Here is a 23,023-nt window from a genome sequence, read left to right as displayed (position 1 = left end):
CATTTATATGCAAATGCACCAACTTTCTAGATCAAAGAAAAAATTCAGGATGAGCAGGAGAGAGAAATAATGCAGGAAGTTCTAGACAGCTGATACTCTAAAAGTCATTTGAATTTGATTTTAGAGTGTATGATATGCTCATTTTGTCACAGTTTCTATATTTTTTCTTAGCTTAATGTGACAATGCCTTTGTATTTTCTGAGCCTACTTGACAGTTGTGAGCATTTTGGTCTGAGTAGGAAAACTGAACTAGTATTAAACCTACATAACATAAACCCACCCACACCAGCCCCCAAACTCAATCCCCAAGTTTTCCAAATATAATTTGACCTTTCTCTCACTCTCTGAGTATTATCTTTCCCCCCCATGTAGAAATTAAGAAATTAGTTCTATACTAATCAGATATCTATCTTGGCCAGATCTTCATGATCACACTTTCAAAATACTAGTATTCCTCCCATGGGGATGTATACTGGGAATTAGTCTAAACTTCATCCTAAGTTTCAGAGCTTGAGACAAGTTGACTTTGAGTTGGATAATGTCTACCTGTACCCAGTATAATCTCTACCTATACCCTGTTCTCTCTAAGATCCCAAACCTCCTCCAAAGTCACAACTGAAGCTTTAAAACACATCCTCAAATCACCCAAATCCATACCCAATAACATAATTACTCCTATTCAATGAATACTTTCATACTGACACATACCCTATTAAAACATGGTCCTTTGAAATCTCAAATTCACTATTCCCTATTTTTTGCACCATTAAAGTCTGCTCACAATATACTCCATCACCAACACTCAGCAGCCAACTGCCATATAGCCCTTACTTCAAAGAAAGCAGGAAATATCCTGATATTTTCTCAGAGTTCAGTGGAAAATTCACTATTCTGGGCAGCTGGGAACCTTCTTCTTCAGTTTGATACACAACTGCCTGCCTTTCAAGGTGGGAATTTGTAGAGACTAAAAGCATTCTTTAACTAAGTGGTGCCAAATTTAAAAAGAAATGTATCTCTACAGTCTACAGAATGACTTATGAAATCATAAATATTAGGGAAATATATTAAATATGGTTGTACATGTATATACCTATATTAGATTACTTATCATGGGGGAAGGGAATAAAGAGATAGAAAAATGTGATTAAACTCATATGTATTTAATAGCTCTCTGAATTATATAGTGCAAAGATTATTGTTTTTATTTTATAAATGAGAAATAATACAACTCAGAAATATGAAATGATTCCTAGATTATTAGTTGCAAGATTGGGTTTACCATACATCTCAAGTCTTATGACTTATCAACCCTAATTCTCTTTCTACTTGACTCTGTTGATGAGAAAGGAAAATAAAAGTTTGAGTGATTAACCTAACTGGATCACTTCTCACTGCATCCTTTAAGCTCCCAGCAGTGACTCCATGGAGAGATATCTGTTGTGGCATCAATTCAGAGCATCCAGTGCTACATGGGGGTATGTGTTTATGAGTATGTATCTCCACATGGTGAATGAGAGATCAATATTGTCTTGGTTTGCCATAAGAAAGTCAAAGGGATTTACTAAGTGCCTTTTCTCAGGGATCTTATATAGCTCTGTATTAAAAAATATATCTCTTATCTACTAAGGGTCTACTTTGGAGATTTTATGCATAAAATTAGCAAGTCTTAAGTGGACTAATATTTACGACAAAGTGAAGAAGAAATCCAAGCTCAGACTACATGAGGATTGTTTGCAGCTTAGTCACCAATGAAGTCTACCAGTGTCCCTAAAACTAGAAGAAAGAGAACCCTACCATTTTTATGTTGGAAGGTGGCAGACATCAGAGCACACTTTGAAAAGCTGAACATATTGCTGGCACCATGTGCTTGCTTCAGAAAAATAAACATATGATAACATGCCAAGTATAATGTGACAGAAATAGTACATAAGGAAACATTCAAATCAAATATTGAGGGGCAGTTGGAGTGGTATTCTCCAGATATTACAAAAACCCAAAATAAGACCCCAAATTGTTGTTGCATATCATCCCCTAAAAAGTATTTATGAAGGGAAATGAATACAGATGTATAGAAGGATGATTGTCTGTGCTAGTAGAGGGGCAGATGATAAGTAAGGGATTAATGTATGGGAAAAGCTATATAATACTTGGAAAACAAAAACTGAGTCTTCACAACACAAAACACTATAGATAGGGAAAATGTGAGGAAATAATTGGATATTTATATGGAAGTTTCTGATTATTCAGAAGTTGAGTGACAAAAAAGATCTGACAGCATGAGAGGCAGCATGGAAGAGAGGGAAAATTCATACAGTGGAAACCAGAATCTTAGGTTCAAAGTCTGGGTCTGCTAATAATTAGTCATGTGACCATGGTAAGTCAAATAAGCTCTTTGTGCTTCAGTTTCCTCAGCTGAAAGATAAGGACATTTCATTAAATAACTATGGACCCTAGGCTCTCCCAATTGAAATGGATGTCTTCAACTGAATTTTAAGATAAAACAATTCAATTAAACATACACTAGATATCCACTACATGCTCAATTGTGCAAATTTTTGTGGGAAATGCACAAAAATAGATAACATGACTAACACAAAACTTATGATACATAGTTTAGGAGCCACTATGTGTATATACATACATATATGTATGTATATACACACACATGAAACTTAAATCCAGTTAAGATACCTAACTAAGGAATGTCAAAATAGCATACCTATAACTACAGAGGCAGCTTGTAGCACAGGGGATAGAGTTGCTGCGTCTGAAGACTCATCTTTATGAGTTCAAATCCTTGACCTCAGACACGTCTTAGATGTGTAATCTCAAACAAGTCATTTCACCTTCTTTGCCTCAATTTCCTCATCTGTAATGTGAACTGTAGAAGGAAATGGCAAACTGCGCCAGTATCTTTGCCATAAGAACCCCATATGGGGTCATGAAGAGTGAGGCATGACTGAAAAATGACTAAACAATAAAAATTATGGGTATCATGCAACCTTTCTTTGGGGAGATTCCTAATGAATATCATTAGGTTAAATGCATCTAAAAAAGCTTCCACTAACTTGGCAATAAATTTGACCTACTTCTGAAAAAGAATTCCATGCCATATAAGATTCGAACTTGTGCCAAGGTCTTTTAGGCCAAGACTATATGACAACAGATCACACAAAAGGGAAGACCCCAACCAAGCAAAAACCTGCTAAACTCTAAAAGGAGAATCAAAATTGAAGGAAGCCAGATTATCATCACTCCTCCCCAATTAAAATATCAGAAAATCCCAAGTGGAAATTCAAAAGTAAGGATCAGAAATAGCATTTTAGCCTGAAAGGAAACATAAATGATTAGAGATATGATGGTCAGATACATTGTATTCTCCCTCAGATACTTCATACTTTGCAATGGTATATGAGACTACACAGATCTAGCATACATGATCTTGGGAAACCCAATATGGTACACATAGAGATGGGCAGGAAGATAGAAACTTCTCATTCTACACTATATGTTCATTCTACCAAGCCAAGAACCCAACCAATTCTAGGAGAAAAACCATTGCAAAAACTCTAGATATTTAAGTTTTATTTGATCCAAATAGCACTATTTTTGTATCTTCACTAACCGGACTAAGAACATGTTAGCTAGATTTCAAGTCATACAATTTGGATGTCGTATTAATTGACAGGGAACAATATTTGGGAGGTAAAGTTAATCTCAGTAGATTGTCTACTTTAGGGAGGGCACATGACTTTGAAATGTCTGATTTCAAAATGTAGTTTCCTGGTTTGCCTGCCTTGTCTGAATCCCAAATTAAAGGTATACATCTTGGTTTGGCCTATCTCACTGGGTCAACAAAATGAGGTTGCTGTTTGGAGACACTGGGTCCAAATCTAGTTTCTGTTACTTTCTGCTTATCTGCATAATGATGGGCAAATAAATTCACCTTTATGGGCTCAGTTTTCTCATCTGTAAGATGAGAGAGTTAGACCAAATGACCTCTAAAACTCCTTCTAGTTCTGAATTTATCATCCTATCTGTGATAACTATTGCCTCTGAGCTTACTAAACTAGATTGATGGCTAATCTTGCAACCCTACATAAAAATGATCACTTTCAAGGGCACCAAGAAGTCTCTATATAGAACATATTTACATTTGAGCAATGGAATAAGATCAGAGGAGAAGTGAGCAGAGAAATAAGAAGTAATGAAACCTAACCCTATCAATGTCTGATGGTGCAAACTGTTGGGCACAGTGGCATTTCTTTCCCCCATTCCTCATTCAAAGCAAATAAATTTCCCTGAGTCACATTCCCATGTCACAATATATACTTAGTTTGGATTATACAAATCACTGAACAATAATTCATGCCAATTTCAAGACAATTCATACAACATAGAAATTATAATTAGCAGAATACAAAAATAACTTTACTGGTGAGAAATTTTGCTTTTGAAGGAGAATCAAAGTAATACATTAAAAAAATATAGATGTGTTGACATCACACTCAAGGCTTGAGCATTGGCATTTGTCAAGAATTATATAGATGAGATTCATCTAACAGGCAGGAGAATTAACTAAATCATCCTAAAAGAAATTTTCAATGCAAAGATTCAAGCTAGCAAGTCAGCAAGCATCTTTTATTTATTAAGCATCTTTAGTTTATTAACACCTACCAGGTACTGTGCTAAACACTGAAAATGCAAAGAAATACAAATACAGTCCCTGCTTGCAAGGAGCTCATTGTCTAATATTTTATTTAGTCTCAAGTATTCTATGATTCTTATTTTGTCCAGGCTTCTCACACTATCTTTAAAAAATAAAAATATTTAAAATTTAGGGCTGACCAAACATAGATCATCATCTCTCAATGTAAGAATTTAGAAATTATCTTTTTCAATCTCCCACCCCATTAATGAAGCCTTTCAACAATATTCCTCTTATTTGAACATTTCTTATCCTGCCTACTTCCATTTTCCATATCTTTTGATAACAAACTGCATCATTACTACTTGTTATATAATAATCATTAATTAGGAGAACTTCAAGGTCAGAAATCAGAGAATACTTTCTCACCTAGTGGCCTAGTGTACTCAGTGAAGAAAACATAATGATATAGTCCAAAAATTTAACATGTAAGACTACATATTTCCCATTTGTAGAAAGAAGCACATTATTTGCATATTGTCATAGGATCATTTGTAGCTGGAATGGAATTTGAAGGTTATCTAGACTAACCTTTTTATTCATTACTAAAAAAAAGAAACAGGGGTAGAAATGTGAAATTATTAACCCAATGCTAGATAGGAGGAGGGGGATAGCTGGGCTTTGAATCCAGTTTCCCTAATTCTACTGTAGCATCTTTCACTGTCATCCACAATGATGGCCCCAAATCCCAAACCCAGAATTACCATCCCAAATTAGGTTTTCCTCTAAATTCTACATCTCTCTAACTTCTAAATAAGAAAAAGTATCAATTTCATAACTAGTTCAATAAAAACCATCCCATGGAAGAAATGAATGCATTTATTACCAAGACTCTGTTAATACTATTGATTTTTTTCTCACACAATTTCCCTTTACTTTTCTCTTTTTTTATAGACCACCAGCAGCCAAAAAGCTAGCCATTAACCCTAATGGACAGCACTAATAGATCATTGCTGCTGTCACACTCTTATTCCTTTGTCTCTCAGCACAACAATAACAGCCTGTGGTACAATTTTCAAGTCTATCAGTCATCAAGGTCTCCTGTTGGAGACGATAAACTCATTACATGAAGCTACTGAGACATGCGACTATCGTAATGCAATTCCTGATTAAAAAGTCACCTCTAATTTTTTAACTCTCCCAGTAGTACATTATATTACCAATCCAGTTACACATCAGCAATAATAATGACTCAGCTCTTCCTTGCTGCTCTGCCTTAAATCACAGTGACTAGACATTGTGCATCAGGCAATATTGGGTCTGGATTTTTATTTCTGTTCTTCAATCAATTGTACAATCAAGGATATTTTCTGGGATCTTTCTAAGAACTCAGACCAACATAAGGCACTATGGGGGAATATATAGCTTCTTCCCTTTAAGACCTTACAATATGGTTGAAAAGGTAAGGAGAATCCTCATGCAGAGACAACCTTCTCAGTTTGGCATTTGAAACCATTCACACTTTGTCCCAGCTGATCTTTTTTTAGATTGATTATATATTACTCACGTTGACTCATTTTTTATCAGAGCCAAACTAGGTTGCTTACTATTCTCTAAATCTAGGATTACAGCTCCCATCTTTGTACCTTTGTACAGAATGAGTTCATGCCTGGAAGGACTCTTTCCTCACTGCCTTTCTTTTTGAAATCTTTTAAATTTCAGCTTCCATTCTACAGAAGGTTTTTCCTGATTCTACTATTGTTGATATTTTCTCTTTCTCCTCATGCCATTGCATATAACTTTAGCTGTTTCTGTTTTGGTATTCCCAGTAGAGTACAAGTTCTTTGAAGGTAGGAATTGCTTTTTCATTTTATTTTTGTATTACCAATTTTAGTACATGGTCCTGCATTTAATAAATTCTTGTTGGATAGATAGATGAGAACATTCATTACACACTTACTGAATGTAGACACTGTTCTAAGTGCTGGAGATACAAACACAAGCAATCAGCATAATCCACATGTCCTAGGCGCTAATATTTCAATGATGAAAGACAATGCAAAATAGGAAACAGAAAAAGGAATATTTGAATGGAAGCCAGGCTCCTGGAGAGTCAAATAAGGAATAAAACAAGTATGACTGTGGCCTCTTATGAAAGGGTGGGCTGGACTAGGAGGCTACCAATTAGGAGAATTGGTTTCAGGTTTTGATGTTATTGGAAAAGTTAAAGAATACAAATCAATGAGGCAAGTGATACTATACACACATATAAACATATATATGTATATATACATATATATATGAGTGTGTGTGTGTGAGGTGAACAATAAATACATAAAGATCCATTGTTTCATTGCTGTAAATATCCTCTCCACCAATACAGATTATGAATCTTCTGTGCTTTAGTAAGTGGTCTTTATGGAATCTTGTGGTCATAAAATTCACCACTTTCAGGAATTCTCACTTCAATGCCACAAGGAGACCGTGGAACTGAAGTTTTAATGAAAATGGATTGGAGATATTGACCAAAATTATTGCTCTGAATTTAGGAGAGATTACTATGAATTGGAGGTATATCTGACATCTTCAGTGACACACTGTCAGTCTCTCTCCTTATTACCTTTCTCACTTTCCTTGAAATTCCTTGTAATAATTATATTTACCTTTTCCAAGGAGATTACATAGTTCAAGCCAACCACTTTTTCTAACTTGTCATCCTTTCACTGATTTATACTTAGCTATCATCCTGATCCATGAAATTTCTTTAAACTTGATCCCCAAATTTTTAATCATTATCCTCATCATCAACAATAATGAATATTTACCAAGTACCTGATGCTATGTACTGGGAAAATTCACTAGAACATGGCATAGTCCCTTAATCTCAAGAAATTTATAGCCAAGCAGAATAATAACAACAAAAAACTAGTATTTTATAGTGCTTTAAGCTTTGCAAAATACGTTACAAATATCTCATTTTATTAACTTCACAATAATTCTTTTGGGTAGGTGTTTTTAATTTCCATTTTACAGATAAGGAAATCAAGGCAAACAGGTTAAGTGAGTTGCCCAAGGTCACACAACTAGAAATTATCTGAAATGGGATATGAATTGAGGGTTTTCTGACTCCAAGACCAAGCCTCTGTCTATTGTACCAAATAGTAATTTCACATGTTAGTTTAGGAATTAGGGTAGACAGAATATATTTTAGAAGTTAAATAACACAAGTCACTTTGTGTATCCATTTTGTGAATCTGATTTCTTCTTATTGCTGAGATAAGGGTATTAATACAGATTATCTTTAATCTCTTATACCTTGAAATTTTAGGTTACATGATATCAAATTACTAGGAAAAGATTATAAAAGTTTCATTGAAGTGCTAGGAGTTTGCCCTTATAGGACCAATAGGACTTAGGCAACTGGGGAGACTTGGGGGGGGAGGGACTGAAGTCCTTGATTGAACTATATCTTCTCTACTATCCTAAATCCAGTGTATTCAATTTCTCTTATGTAAGCATAGTATCTTGCATCAAGTCCTGGACTCAGGAGTCATGAAGACTCAGGTTCAAATTCAACTTCTGACATGTATTAGTTGTGTGACCCTAGGCAAAATAGTTAATATCTCTGTACCCTGTAACTACCTAAGATTTATTTCTTAATACATGGATGAGTTGCAATCTGCCTTCTCCTACTAAGAGTTCTATATTGATAATATCATAGATAGTTCAGGAATTAACAAATGTCTTGGGTATTTATGAGGTAAATATGAAGTTTGGTCACTTTATCCTAAGCACACAAATCATACAAATACACACATTTACACATATTCTCTTCCTCCTTCATCCAGAGAAAGTGAGGAAAGGTAAGTCTTTTTGTACACTGGCAAACAGAAATGCTGAATAAACATCAAGAAGTTGTCAATTATAATGACACAAAATTGAGTGTTCTTTTGGATTTACTGTTCTAAGTTTTCCTTTCTACATTGGCTCTTTACACTATACTTTGTCTTGAAAAATATATTTATAATAACAATATGTGGTCTTTATATAGCATATCAAGGTTGCAGAGTACTTTACAAATATTATTTCCTGAGTGTCATAATAAGTCTATTCTAGGTTTTATTTTCTCTATTTTATACATTAGGAACTTGAGTGTCAGACAGGTAAGGAGGACATCCAAGAGGGGAAAGACTGACTACTAAGAAATCACAGGCCCTGAGTCCAAATCATGACTGTGATGTCAAGTATCTTTGTGGCTCTGGGCAAGTCCCCTTACTCCCATTTTTCATTCCTCTGTACAAGAAGGAGTTGTGTGGTGTCAAATTCATATTGATGTAGAAAACCACAAATTAACATTCTATATGTTAAATTGTATTATTTATTTTGTTAATAATTTACCAATTATATTTTAATCTGGAGTTTTGTGGAGTAGGAATTTGCCACCTCTGAACTCAATAACCAATCCATTTCTAGAGAGTTGTGATTCTATGATTCTCTCTAGGAACATACAACTAGAAACACCAGAGGCAAGATTCAAACCTGAGTCTCACTGTTTCCAGGAACAACATTCTACCCATTTTATTTAAGGTCATATGACTTCATTAGAAAATCTAGAACTCTGAAAACAACAAATTATTATTTATCAATGATCTCAAGGAAGGACATGTACAAGAGAAAATTCTCTCTTTGACTGCTCTGAGGAATCTGACAGCAAAGTGATTAGCTGCAGGCGGGCAGAGAAAAACAAGCTAAGGGAGAACATCATAATGAAAACCTATGTGCCAAATAATGACCAGAGTCCTCATTTTTCTCCTTAATATTTGCTAAGGATGAACCACCTGAATAGGCTTGTTTTATGATGGAAGTCATAAAGGGTGCATCTCTCTGCCAGAAATGTCATTTTGAGAGGAGTGTAGGAGGTTGGCATTGACATCTGCAGCACAAATGACATGCCATTCACATTCCAAGACAGGGCCTTCCTTCTGAGCTATTTCTGCATTTTTATAACTCATTTTCACTACTAGGATTGCAGGTGAGTTACCACTATGTGAGTGGGAAGGAGAGGGGTATTAGGTAGCTACAAAGTTTGGGGCATGTCCATAATTGAACTATTAGTCAATCCAGATTGTCTTCAGTATTCAAGTGGAGCAGACTAGAAGAAGGGAGAAGACAGGTCACATATACTTAAGTAGTGTAGGTATGTCTACTGGATGGCTGGAGCAAGTGACTGAAGAGGTAATGCATGTGCCAACCACACTCAAATACATCACTCATCAGTGAAGCATGAAGTATGTATTCAGCTCCTATTCCATGGTAGACACTGTGTTAGAGGCTGGGAATATTAAAAAACAGCAAATATTTACTGAATACCTATCATATGCCCCAGTCTCTCTCTTCCTCCACCTTCCCCTTCTCTTTCTATATAATATACATATGTACACACACACACATACACATCTACATATATGTTTATAGATAGACAGAAGATAGATAGGGGAAGAGTATTTCTTCAGTCATTTTTCAGTTGTGTCCAACTTTTCATGATATCATTTGGAGTTTTCTTGGAAAGAACACAGGAATAGTTTTTGATTTCCTTTTCCTGCTCATTTTACAGATTAGGAAGCCAAGGCAAAATGGATTAAGTGACTTGTCCAGGGTCACACAGCTACTGAGTGTGAAACCAGACTGGAATTCAGTAACTCCTAATTCCAGACCCAGAGCTCTATCCACTAAGCCACCTAGGTACGTGCATGTGTGTGTGTGTGTGTGTGTGTGTGTGTGTGTGTGTAAAGAGAGTTCCTTTCCACCTCTTATTCCTATTATATTATGTCTATCAATGCTTTTCAGAAACCAAAGAAGGAAAGGTAAGTGGGAACGATGGTCAATGCAAGGCTTCTTCAGAGGGCTGGATTTGTGTTGACCCTTGCAAGATTTGAATAGGTGAAGAAATAAGGAGTTTCTATAAATTAGATGCAGAAGTAGATATGAAAGGACAAGGCATTCCTAGTCAATTTGTAACTTTGTCCTTGGTTATAATGTAAACATGCTGCAGTTCATTATAAGAGCTTCCAGAATGGAGGAGGAATTTTTTTTTTTTTTTTTTTTTTTTTTGCTGATGGGTTAATGAGTAACAAGACTTACTTGTGGTGAATGCCTCTCACTAATATGTAAATCTTTTTAAATGCATACAGCTGCTGGCAAATCCCCATCTATGATGTGGAGAAGCTCTGGCAAGAAGTCTACTATAGCTTGCATCTTTCCAAGTGAATTCTGTCAGCCCAAAGGCCTGTAAATTACAGATACTGAAAATTAGAGCAAGAAATAAAACCCTTGGCTTTCCTATAAGCTGTAGCCATTTCAGCTGTAAATAACTAAAGTTAAATCAAACACTCTTTTGCACTTTTCAGTGGGGAAGCACACAGGAACATGAAGTATAATGATTTCAAATGCTCTTAGGCCAAAATCTAGTTATAGACAAACATCTTGTTACTTCCATCTCTCCAAGAGTAAAGTAACCAGCCAATTCTGAATACATGATTCACAATGATGTGCAATTAGGATTGGTCCCTAATGAGGACTTCCTAAAATTCTTTCTACATTTTAGTCACTTTTACTTAAGTAATTGGAATATATCACAATAAACTTTTCCCTTTTATTCTTCTATATTTCCTGTCCTTCTAGAGCTCAAGACCCACTCCTCAGTGTAATCTACTCTCATTGACTCAGTCCTAATTTTAGCTGTGGAATGAAACCCAGAAGATATCTAGTGTAACATGATACTTTGCAAATGAGAAAAATGAGGCTCAGGGAGGTTGTGACTTGTTTATGGTCAAAACAGAGGCATGAATTAGTAACATTTCCTGTAGCTTCTAACTACATTAAGCTGTTTCAATTTTACTTCTTTGAGTTACTTTTAGTAGCTATTCCCATACTCTTGACATGGAGAATAGGATAATGCTTAGGGGGATAAGGGGATAAGGTTGGAGTAAGAAATGGAATTAGGAAATGCTGAATCTACATAGCAGTCTAGATAGGGAAGAAGGGAGAAGCAGGCATAGAAGTTATTGACCTCTGTCTCCTTTTGTTTCTTTATTAGGTTTTATTTTTTCCAAGGCAATGGGGTTAAGTGGCTTGCCCAAGGCCACACAGCTAGGTAATTACTAAGTATCTGAAGCCAAATTTGAACTCAGGTACTCCTGACTCCAGGGCCGGTGCTCTATCTACTGCACCACCTAGCTGCCCCCTCCTTTTGTTTCTTTTCTCAATTCCACCATCTCTACAACCACACCTTGAAATGATGCTAGAGCATGTCCAAAGATGGAGACCAAGGGAAAGTGTGAGAACAAACAGTATTAACATGATCTGCAACAAGAAACTTAAAAATGGGAGAAGGAAGATTTTCAAGTGGAAGCAGGGAGAAATGGGGGTATGTTTGTGGCTACAGACATAGTCATGCATAGAAAAGAGATATAATGAGCACATGCAAGATGGAGGCAGTCTACAATAGATGCATACATTGTCAACTTCAGTCCATGCAATAATGTCAAGCAGTCTGTTATATTCAATAAGTTAGGAGATAAAGAACTGAAAGGACAACAATCCTTAGGTTCCCCTTCTTTAAGAAGTACTGTTATGTGTTAACCCCAGTTGTTTTGGGTACTGAATTACTTTTGTATTAGGGGCCTTAGTAGAAAGAAGAAAGTGGGCTCCTAAATTATAGGGGCTAGAGTTAGGAGACTTTGGAAAAGCAGAGACTTTTGTGCTGGAGCTCTGAGCAGTGCGTTGTGTGAATGATCAAGATTTGAATGGAAGGATGATACCAAGAGGGATATATGAGTATAATTGAAATAAAAAAGTAAAATAAATCATCAAGATTATAATACAGGGATAACTCTCTGCTCCTTCTCCAAGCAAGATAGGCACAACAAAGTACTATTGATATAAATGGGAGGTTAAGGCTGTCACTGGCTAGCTTGTCTGACTTCAAATGGACATAGGCTCCTCTGTAAACTGAAACCATAAATCAGAATAAAATATGATTTTTTATACTACATAAATTCTTCCCATCCTTACTTCCTGCTTCTCTGATATTTTCAAGATTCAGTTCAAGAGGCAATGCCAAGATGGAAAAGTAAAGGCAAAGACTCAACTGAGGTATCCCAAATTCCTCTTCAGACAACATTAAAATACTGTCATAAATTGAATTATGGAACATCAGGGTAAAAAAGTCAAATTGAAATGATTTTCCAGCCCATGATAACTAAGGAACTGGCAGGAAAGATCTGTCTCACTGGGTTCGTAGCTGGATCTAGAGTGTAGTACAGTATATCCTGTGCTGCTAAGAAGTTAGCAGCAGCCCTTAGGATGACTGCACTGGGGTGGCAGCAGCTTTAACCGTTCTAGCCCACAGATGGTAAAGGCGTTACTGGTCAGGAGGAGATTACAAGGGTCCCTTTGCTAGGACTAGACATAGGACACTGTTGTAGTGCCCATATGAAATTCTACAGTGAAATCCCAAGGCAAGGAGGAGCACTACTAGTGTATTTGCTAGTTGCTACAGGGGAGATGAGACATTGGTCACAGATCAGGGAGGAGAAGAATACTTGTGGTTACTCACAGGTCAGAACACAATCCAGGAGAGCAGTGACCACACCTCTCCTCTTCCATGTTGGGAAAACTGAAAGCTTACAGATTCCCAGAACTAGCTCTGAAAACAACAGCATGAAAAACCTGAAGCTTTAGGATAGTGCCCCTCTACCTCAGGAGCAGAAGCCAACATTAACATAGGGGTAAAAGTCAAGAATCAGATTTAAAAAATGAGTAAACAACACAAAAAGAACCCAGCCATAGAAAGTTGTTATGGGGACATAGAAGATCAAGACAGAGAGAAAGGAAATGAAGTCAAAACAGTTTTACATACAAGGGCTCAAAGAAAAATGTGAAAGTGTCACAGGATCCAAAAGAGCTCAAAAGGATTTTGAGAATTAAATAAAAGAAGTAGAGAAAAACTGGGGAAAATGAGTGATGCAAAGGAAAACAATGAAAGGAGAGTCAACAGCTTGTTAAAGAAAGCCCAAAATATCTATAGAAAATCCCCCCTAGGGGTGGCTAGGTGGTGCAGTGGATAGTGCACCGACCATGAAATCAGGAGTACCTGATTTCAAATCTGACCTCAGACACTTAATAATTACCTAGCTGTGTGGCCTTGGGCAAGCCACTTAACCCCATTTTCCTTGCAAAAACCTAAAAAAAACACCCTTAAATTGGTCAAATGATAAAAGAGACAAAAAGGAGAAGAACTTGAAAACCAGAATTGGTTAAATGGAAAAAGTGTTACAAAAATTCACTAAATAAAAGGTCCTTAAAATATAGAATTTGCTAATTGAAAAATGAGGTTAAAAAGTTCATTTAAAAAAATAATTGCTGAAAAGTATAATTGGGAAAGATAAAGCTAATGACTCCATGAGACATCAAGAAATAATAAAACAAAATCAAAAGAATAGAAAAATATAGAAGAAAATGTGAAATATCTCATTGAAAATAAACCAGTGATCTGGAAAAGAGATTAAGAAGAGATCATTTAAGAATCATTGAACTAAGTGAATACCATAATTAAAACAAATAAACAAGAGAGCTTAGACATCATAACTCAAGAAATCATCCAGGAAACCTGTCCCAAATATCCCAGAACCAGAGGGTAGAATAGAAATTGAATGATTCTCCTGATCACCTCCTGAAATAGATCCCAAAATGAAAACTCCCAGGAATATTACAGCCAAATTCTACAGTTCTGAGGTCGAGAAAATACTGTAAACATTCAGAAAGAAACAATTTAAATATTGTGGAGTTAGAGTAAAGATGGCACAAGATTTAGCACAAGTTTTTGTGCTAAAGTACTGGAGGGTTTCAAATATCATATTCTGGAAAGCAAAGAACCTAGAACTATAATCAAAATCACCTACTCAGCAAAACTGAATATAATTCTTTGGGGGGAAAATGGATATTTAATGAAACAGAGATTTTCAGGCACTAAAGGAAGGGACTCAACTGAGGTAAGCCCAAATTCCTCTTCAAACAACATTAAAATAATGTCATATTAAAAGACCAGAGCTAAATAGGAAATGAGAAACATAAATAAATAACCCTGAAAGAGAAATCATAGGGATTCAATAAATTTTAATTGTTTATATTCTATATGGGAAGATGATACTTGTAACTTCCAAAAATTTTATAATTGTTTTGGCACTTAAAATCAATAGATAGATAGATAGATAGATAGATAGATAGATAGATAGATAGAAGGCACAGATACAAGTGGGCTATGATAGGATGATTTAAAAAATAAAATTAAGGAGTAAGGAAGAAGAATGCAGTGGGATAAGGGTAAAGAGAGAGATAAGAGAAGTAAATTATTGCACACAAAAGAAACATGAAAGGAAAAGTTTTTACAGTGGAGCAAAAGATAGGAGGTGGTGGCTAATAAGACTTCAACTTGACAAAAATTTCTGGGAAACCTGGAAAGTAGTTTGGTAGAATCTAGGCAAACACCAATATCTCACATTGTATTATACCTTTTTACTAAAGTCTATTCTTTCCCCTAAGGCTTCCCTCTTTTTCCCTCCTTATAAATGTTGAATATACATTGTTGCCTGTATGTTGTCTCCCTCATTAGAAAGTGAGCTTTTTTTGTTTCTATTTTTGCAAGGCAATGGGGTTACGTGGCTTGCCCAAGGCCACACAGCTAGGTAATTATTAAGTGTCTGAGGTCATATTTGAACTCAGGTACTCCTGACCCCAGGGTCGGTTCTCTATTCACGGTGCCACCTAGCCTCCCCTTGAAAGTGAGCTTCTTGAGGGCTTGAGGGAGTGTTTTAACTTTTCTTTATATTCCCAGTCCTTAGCACAATGTATAGCTCACATTAATTAATGCTACTTAACTAAGAGATTAACCAAAAATGGGGAGATGACCTAGGTTCCACAATTGAATCAAGTCCCTTTGACAACCAAAAAGTTGTTCTATCCTGAGAAGTTAGGTAAATGAATATACTTGAAACTAAAAGGATAAAAGTGCTGGTTCAAATCTTGAACAGTCTTTAGGAAAATTTCTGACCAGGGAGCTATCCAAGGTAGCAGTGCTTCAATCTGAAACTTCTTATGCACCTTGGTAGACAATAAATGTCTTCTGAATGTGTGATCAATCTATGTCATCTTACTTTGAATTGATTCCCCTGGATTTTTCTAGCCCTTACATTAGTCGCTTTATCTGATATATTACAAGCTGACTTATAGGACTTAATATGCAGGCCTTTCCCAGATATACAATGGATTACATGTTTGCTTTCCAGACAAAACTTTTGTACAATTCCTTTGAGGTTTTAACCCCAGTTTTATGAATGTGTGTACATGTGTATATGTATGTATATTGCATAATATATATGCATATGTGCATTATGAGGCTTCTCAGACTTCGCACTTTCTCTTTTCTCTCAAAATTCACTCACTTCCTTGCCTCTTTTTCCGTGCTGCTAAACTTGAAGCATTTACTTCAACTATCCCAAGACCAAATTCCATAGATAACAGTGCTCTCCCTCCTATCTCTTACTTCAAAATATTCCCCCAGAATTTTAATCACTTCCCTTTTCTGGCTGCTCATATAATGGAGAATGGAGATGAAGGCATCTTAATACCCAAGTGGTAACAACTATATATGTTTTTCCCTTTCAGTTCTATGGCTTCCCCAAATCCTGTCAATTGTACTGTAATTATATAAAACTTACATGCTGTTGTTTGGAAGATTACAAAATTCCTGAGCAGTCCATTGCTTTTTTCACAATTTAGGATACAAATGAGCAGAAGGAGCCAGTTCAATAAAAATAATAATGCAACAAAATACCATGTATCAGAATTATATCTTTCACATCCCTGACACAGTGGAATGTGAAGTATTCCATAAATTGTTTGTCTTTCTTTCTCAAAGAGGACCATGACATCACTAAGGTGATGTCATAACTCACAAGTGAATTGGATTTAAGCAAGGTGGAACTGCAAAAGTCCATTAGCCTCACTCTCTCTCCAGAGTCATCTGGGTCCGGGGCAAAATGCAGATCAGGATGACTAAAGATGGCCCCCATTACATGAGAAAGCTTGGCATTTTTTTAAGCTAATGTCTTTCACAGTCTCAGTTTGACTGAAATAATACCCATTCATTAATTAAAGTTAGGAGTGTCACAGTGGCTAGAATACTGAGCCTTGAGTCAGATAAACCAGAATTCAAATCCCCCCTCACATATTTACTAGTTGTATGACTCTTGGTAAGTTACAGTTCTTCTGGTAAGTAAAGATAAAAGATACTCTAGATCTCTAAGATGCCTAGAATTTAGTAATCACTTTGTTAGTTTTTAGCAAATAGAGAAAAAAATGAGATAATAGGGATAAGGGATACAATCCATATCTGCAGGGGTTGTAATAGCTAGTGTAACCCAGACTATGATTTAAGAAAGGACATCACAACATGATCTAGAGGAAGGGTAAGGGAAGGAAGCAGAAAAAAAGAAGGGAAGAGTAGGAAAGAGAGGACTGAAGAAAGGAAGGAAAGGAAGGAAGAAGAGCAGGAAGGAAGGATTTGTTTCTACTATGTTCTAGGTACTCTGCCAAGAGCATTATAAATATCTCATTTGACACTTGCAGGAAATTGTGCCTTGACAAAAGAAGATTTCCATTTGATTATTTCTAGCCCTTGGATAGGCACTAATTCAGTCAACTCCTCATAATTCAGAACCTGAATATATTATATTTTGTGTGATCCTCTGTAGTATTATTATAGCTAGATTGCTACTTAACAAGGAGTCAAACTAGCTTTGAACTCAAAGCAACTGTGCACCTATTTATTAAAGAATGCTGAGGAAACATTCACCTTAATCCCTTCTGTAGAAAGAGCTGGCAGTTTCCCAAGTCCAGAATTTAGTCTCATTCAGTCATGATAACCAGCATCCCTCATCTAGTCATTCACTGAATTCTTGTTCTTCCTGATACTTTACTATTATTTGAATCCGAATGACTCCAAACTCTCCATATTTGCCAGAGGCTGATTCATTATGTCTACTAACTATCTATCCTCCCCCTCCAACCATATTTCCATGTTCAGAATGGAGCAGTGACTACTCAGTAACAAATTAATAATTATATGTTTGGTATCATGTAGAAAAAGATACTGACTGATCATTTGTTCCTGTGGTTATGCATTTAAAAGACTTTAGAGGTGGAAGAAGTTCATCTTCTTCACTCTTTACAGAAGAGTAAATCTGAAATCCAGAGAATGAAGGAACTTGGACAATGTTGCATAGATAGTAAAGCCCAGATTTTCTCTCTCCAAACCCAGTGCTCTTTCCACTCTTACTACAATTAGTTGGTTCTCACCTTTTCATGAGAGTATATGAAAAAATTTCCTTAATTTAGGCAGTGGCATGTTAATTTTTTAAAGGGAATTCAAAAATACTACATGGCAAAAACTCAATATCCTTTTTCACTCTCCATTCACACATCATGATATCCAGCTCTCTCCTCCAAAAGAAATTCCACTCCTTTCTATTTGTTTCATGATTCCATTTGATCATTACTTTCAGTTTGCTGGGTTAAAATCTCCATGTCAATTCAAGCAACATATAGCTCACTTCTCTTGTCATTTTAACACGTTTTCTTTTTAGTTCCCAAACCCTGTGCATTGCATTGTGAAACCCCACACACTGATCACACTGTGACTTTTTTTCTTGATAGAAAATTTAAATGATCATATTACACAAAAAGTTATGCCTAAATGAAAGTGGTAATAGAAGAATCTCCAGAAATCCAGATGCTATGGCTAAAAAGGAAGAGGGTTTTCTTTCTGGGACAGTGAGCCAAACATCTTATAATGAAACTCTGGAGATTGAAAGGTAGTATCCTCACTGCAAAGGTAAAGCCATATGATATTCAGTTTGATAAGAATTTTTTTCAGTATTTAAGAGAACTGAATAAGGAAACAAAATTTATTCCTTATGAAAATGCGCTTTACCTGAACCAAGTGATAGGAAACAAATTAAACCAGAAATCAGGTGACTTGACTCAGTCATTCTATAGCTATGTGAACATGGGCAAGTAACTATCTCTCTTCTTCTGTTTCTTCAATTCCTTGAAAAATTAAAATAACAATAGCAACAGCTAATATTTATATTGTATGTGAGACATGTTCCAAATATATCATTTGAATACATACAGATATTAAAATAAAATGGCATGGTATGGGATTGGAATAGAAAAGAATTAGGATTTTAGAATCCTGAGACTTTCTCATTTAAAGCTTCAGTTTCCTAATTAGTAAAATCAAGAGTCTGGATTAAGGCTTAGACATTTGAGGCTCTTTACTGCTCTAAAAGTGGCATTCTTGGCCTCTTTGCCCCTACCTGTTTCTTATCTAGCTTTAATCACTGAATGGGCATTGCCTCAGTCAAACTGTGACCTACTTTAAAAAAACCAAGGTCTCCCATTGCTTTCAGGGTCATCTCCAGGCATCCTGATTCATATATGGCCACTGGACCCAGATGGCTTTAGAGGAGAAACTGAGGCTGGGGACTTTAAACAGCACCCCCCTCACTTAAATCCAACTTACTTCCATGTCATGACATCACCTTCTTAATATCATGGTCTACTTAAAGAACAACAACAGCTTTAAAACACCAAGATCTTATCAGTAGAAAATACAAGGAAAGTGGGTAAGAATGTGGGGGGGCATTGGAATGCCATTGGATATTTATAGGGTACTGTATTGGAGAATAGAGAATTGTGAGCAAAAAGAGCATACTAAAGGAGAGGTGGGAAGATGCCAAGACAAAACTTTTTTTCTCTTTAATCTTTTCAGGTATATTATGATGGGGATTAATTAATGGGTTATACCAAAGTTTCTTAATAATAAATTTCTTCTACATTTGACTTAGAGATATGTCATGACACTCATTTACCCTCCAAATAGACATCTAGAGAAGGAAAAGAGTCAACAAAGAGACTCAAACAGGATGCAATCATCAACTGACTAACAATCACAGAAGGGAGGATACAAAACTTAGGAAACATGACTCTGGAAAGGGCTCAAATGAAATTATATCAAAAATGACTTCTTTGTTTTATTTGGATTTTGATTGATTTCACTGCCACCATGATCCTGAATTCTATAATGCTATTCCACAGAAGAAGCTTTATCCAGTCCTTCCAAACATGGAAGTCTTTGAGTACAGATAAGACATTGGACATTATGCCTATCATCCAAGCTAATGACAAAGAGGCTTATCATCAGGATGGCCACAAGATGATAAAGTTTTTCTACCCCAGCAATTCATAAGAATTACCATCTACTGAAGCAAGAAGTAGAGGTTGCAATCAGCCTAATTGAATAGTGTATTCATATACTACAGCACTAGGCAATATAGAAAATGAGATATGACTCCTCTCCCAATGGACAGAGAAGACAAATACATCTAAAACATGTAACAGCATAATACTAGCATGTGGTCAGATACTGGGCAGTGTGATGCAGTTTGTTCAGGCCATAGGTGATCAATCATTCAGTAATATACCAGATGGAACTTATGCCTGAAGAGCAAATCCTTTATGTCAATCACATTATAAGTAAGTCTTGGTGCATTTCTTTGTTCAGTACCTTAAAATGCTGTTAAGATCCATTTTTGAGGAATTGAGAGCTTGGGGAATGAATGAATTTTAAAAAGTATTTATTAAACACTTACTATATATGAAACACTACTACATACTAGAGATGTGAATAGAAAAAAATCAGCCCCCCTATTCTTAAGGAGCTCACATTCCAATTAGAAAGAACAACACATAAAGGAAAGTTCAGCTGCAACATGTATGGAAATGATGATCTGTTGAACTGATAGAGTCTTCTATCAGTGTAGTGTTGTACAGAGCAGATGTGATAAACTGGAGGACCTTAGACTTGGTAGTCCTCCATTTTACCTCAAGGAATATGGTTGTTAACTTCTATTTCATCCAAGAAGCATCAACAATCAAGAGACTTCAGATGGGTTCTAGTAAACCATGACTATGGGAGAAGGGGGGGAGATAAAAGAAATATCACAAGGGATGATATTCCCAGTGATGGTAGATCTTTCTGCTTCTTGACCAGCAGGATTATGGAGGAAAGACATTTTAAATACAGTTTGTTAATTAACCAGTGTTGACAAGATTGTGGCTAAGAAAGCAGTCCATTTCTCAACAAGACTATGAATCTCACATGATAGATCTTTAAGAGGTGAAGGCAGGAAAGGGTTATAACTGGAGATCTGACTTAGTAGTAAAGTATTAGGAACTGCTCTGGAGATGTAAGAGGGTATGAACTAGGCCTTTCGGAAAGTAGTAGAAAGTGGAACTCTAGATTATAAGAAATGCATTATAAAGAATTTTAAGCAACATAGCCAATCACTGTTAATAGAGAATTTAAAGATTTAGAATTCATCTCAAAGAAGCACAGATTGTAGGAAGTAGTGTATAATGGTTGGTGTCAAGAGGCTTCAAACTTTGTGACTAATGAATGACTGATGATTGACAAGTGAGGCATCCTTCATTCTAATTAAAACATATGGATGATAAATGGCCAAACCAATTGACATGGAGTAGTGTTTGATAGGCATGCTGCTGATTACTATTCCAGGGTAGAGAAAATTAACTTATGCCCTGTTCTTTATTGACTAGAAAACTCAATTCCTGAGAATGTCTGCTGAGAGACTTGACCAACTGTCATTATGACTTAATTATTCTGACTTGTTTTTTTTAGAAAAGGATCTAGAGCTCATAGTAACCCTTTTAAAGTGACCATGCAGAGAAATTTTGTGCCTAAAGAATCATCATTGTTCAAAGGGATATAAATAGATTAGCAGGGAAGCAAAACTGCCAAATTTATCTTTGACAATATCTAAATACACCTTTTTTTTTATCTTTGCTTTATATCTCAACTGCAGACTATTTTCAGTACTCCTCTGACTTCAACTTCTCTTTCCTTACTCTAAATCCTAATCAAAATCTACCAATATAAACAACAAATCTGTTCTTTATCCTTTGCATGAATTTAAGTCCTCTTTGATCTCTTCTGGAAATATCTGCAATTTGAACTTTAATACTACTTAAGGAATGAAAAGTTTATCCCTTGTTAAAGGATTTTTGGTCAATGTAATGGTAGGCAAGATACTTCTTGTTGGAGGTGGGAAGCAGAAGAGCTTCTGAAAAAACAGCATGTAGGCAGCTGCACAGTGTCCCTAAGTATTTGGAAATGTGAGGAGGACTCTGAAGAGGACTTGGACCTCTGATGCACTGAGCAATTTTGAAGGTCCTGCCTTGATCATAAGGTAGCAAGCACTTGGTGGGCATGAAGTAGCTAAAACCAGGGTAAACAGCAATTAATTCCTATCCTGAAATCTAGTCATACCCTGGTTGTGGTTTTGATTGGGTGAAACTTTCTACCTATTTTTTTTTTCTGATGGAGCAATTTACAATCTGAACTCCACTCTGTCATACCTGCTAAACATGACCTTTATCTCTAACCTTGTACTCTTTTCCTACCTCTGTTCTTGGAGCACAGGAAAGTTTTCTGAACTTTGGCAATTCTGCTGTGCCTATGTTCCCATATGAAACTTGCTAACTTGAATCTTGGGACATCCCTTGACTATATTCTCTGTCCACTTTGTCTGTGTGTGACCTACCTCAAGGGTCAAACTTTTTTTCCATGTTCCACAGTTTGAAGATATGCTTCTCTCAATTTTCATAGAAACTATTCTGTCCTCAGCAGCTCTGGTCCCTGCTTGTCCTGCCCTGATAACTCTGTAGGAACCAATGCGGATCAACTTTGAATCCAGACAGATTTAGATACCCCTTAAGACAATCCTAGCTTTCTGGGAAATCCTGAGGATAGAGAGTTCTGCCAAGTTTGGAGACAACATTTACTAAGGGATATTTAGAAAAAAAAATTCACTTCACACCAAACACTGTGGAAAATGGTAAAAATGGTTTCAAAATTTAGTATTTGCTCCCAAATGAACTCAAGCTTCTTTTGAGATTATTAAGCATCATTTTCCCCGTGGGATCATCCTGACATAACTAGTGACTGACTGTTTTTCATGCCTTCAGACTACTTTCATACTTCCACAACTGTCATCAGATACTTCAAGTTATTTTCTCTTACTCCCTTTTTATCTTCTAAAAAGTATTCAGAATGTGGTTATGTATTTTTTTCTGAATTTGTAGAACATTTCTTCATTCAGTTCCAAACACCTTCTTCCCTCTCCACTCCATAGAAATCATTCATTTTAATCATCAAAGTCATTTCACACATGT

At 36.0% G+C, this 23,023-nt stretch overlaps 1 protein-coding gene across 1 annotated transcript in view; it reads right to left on the bottom strand.

The window, feature by feature from the left end:
- Window positions 1-23,023, bottom strand: part of CLSTN2 (calsyntenin 2) — a 987,453-nt gene that overhangs the window by 705,862 nt on the left and 258,568 nt on the right. The gene's annotated exons all lie outside the window — the stretch shown is intronic.

This window comes from Macrotis lagotis, chromosome 1, assembly GCF_037893015.1.
Source record: "Macrotis lagotis isolate mMagLag1 chromosome 1, bilby.v1.9.chrom.fasta, whole genome shotgun sequence".
Taxonomy (NCBI): domain Eukaryota; kingdom Metazoa; phylum Chordata; class Mammalia; order Peramelemorphia; family Peramelidae; genus Macrotis; species Macrotis lagotis.
The sequence above is the reverse complement of the archived record's forward strand: the minus strand, read 5'-3'. Positions and strand labels throughout refer to the sequence as shown.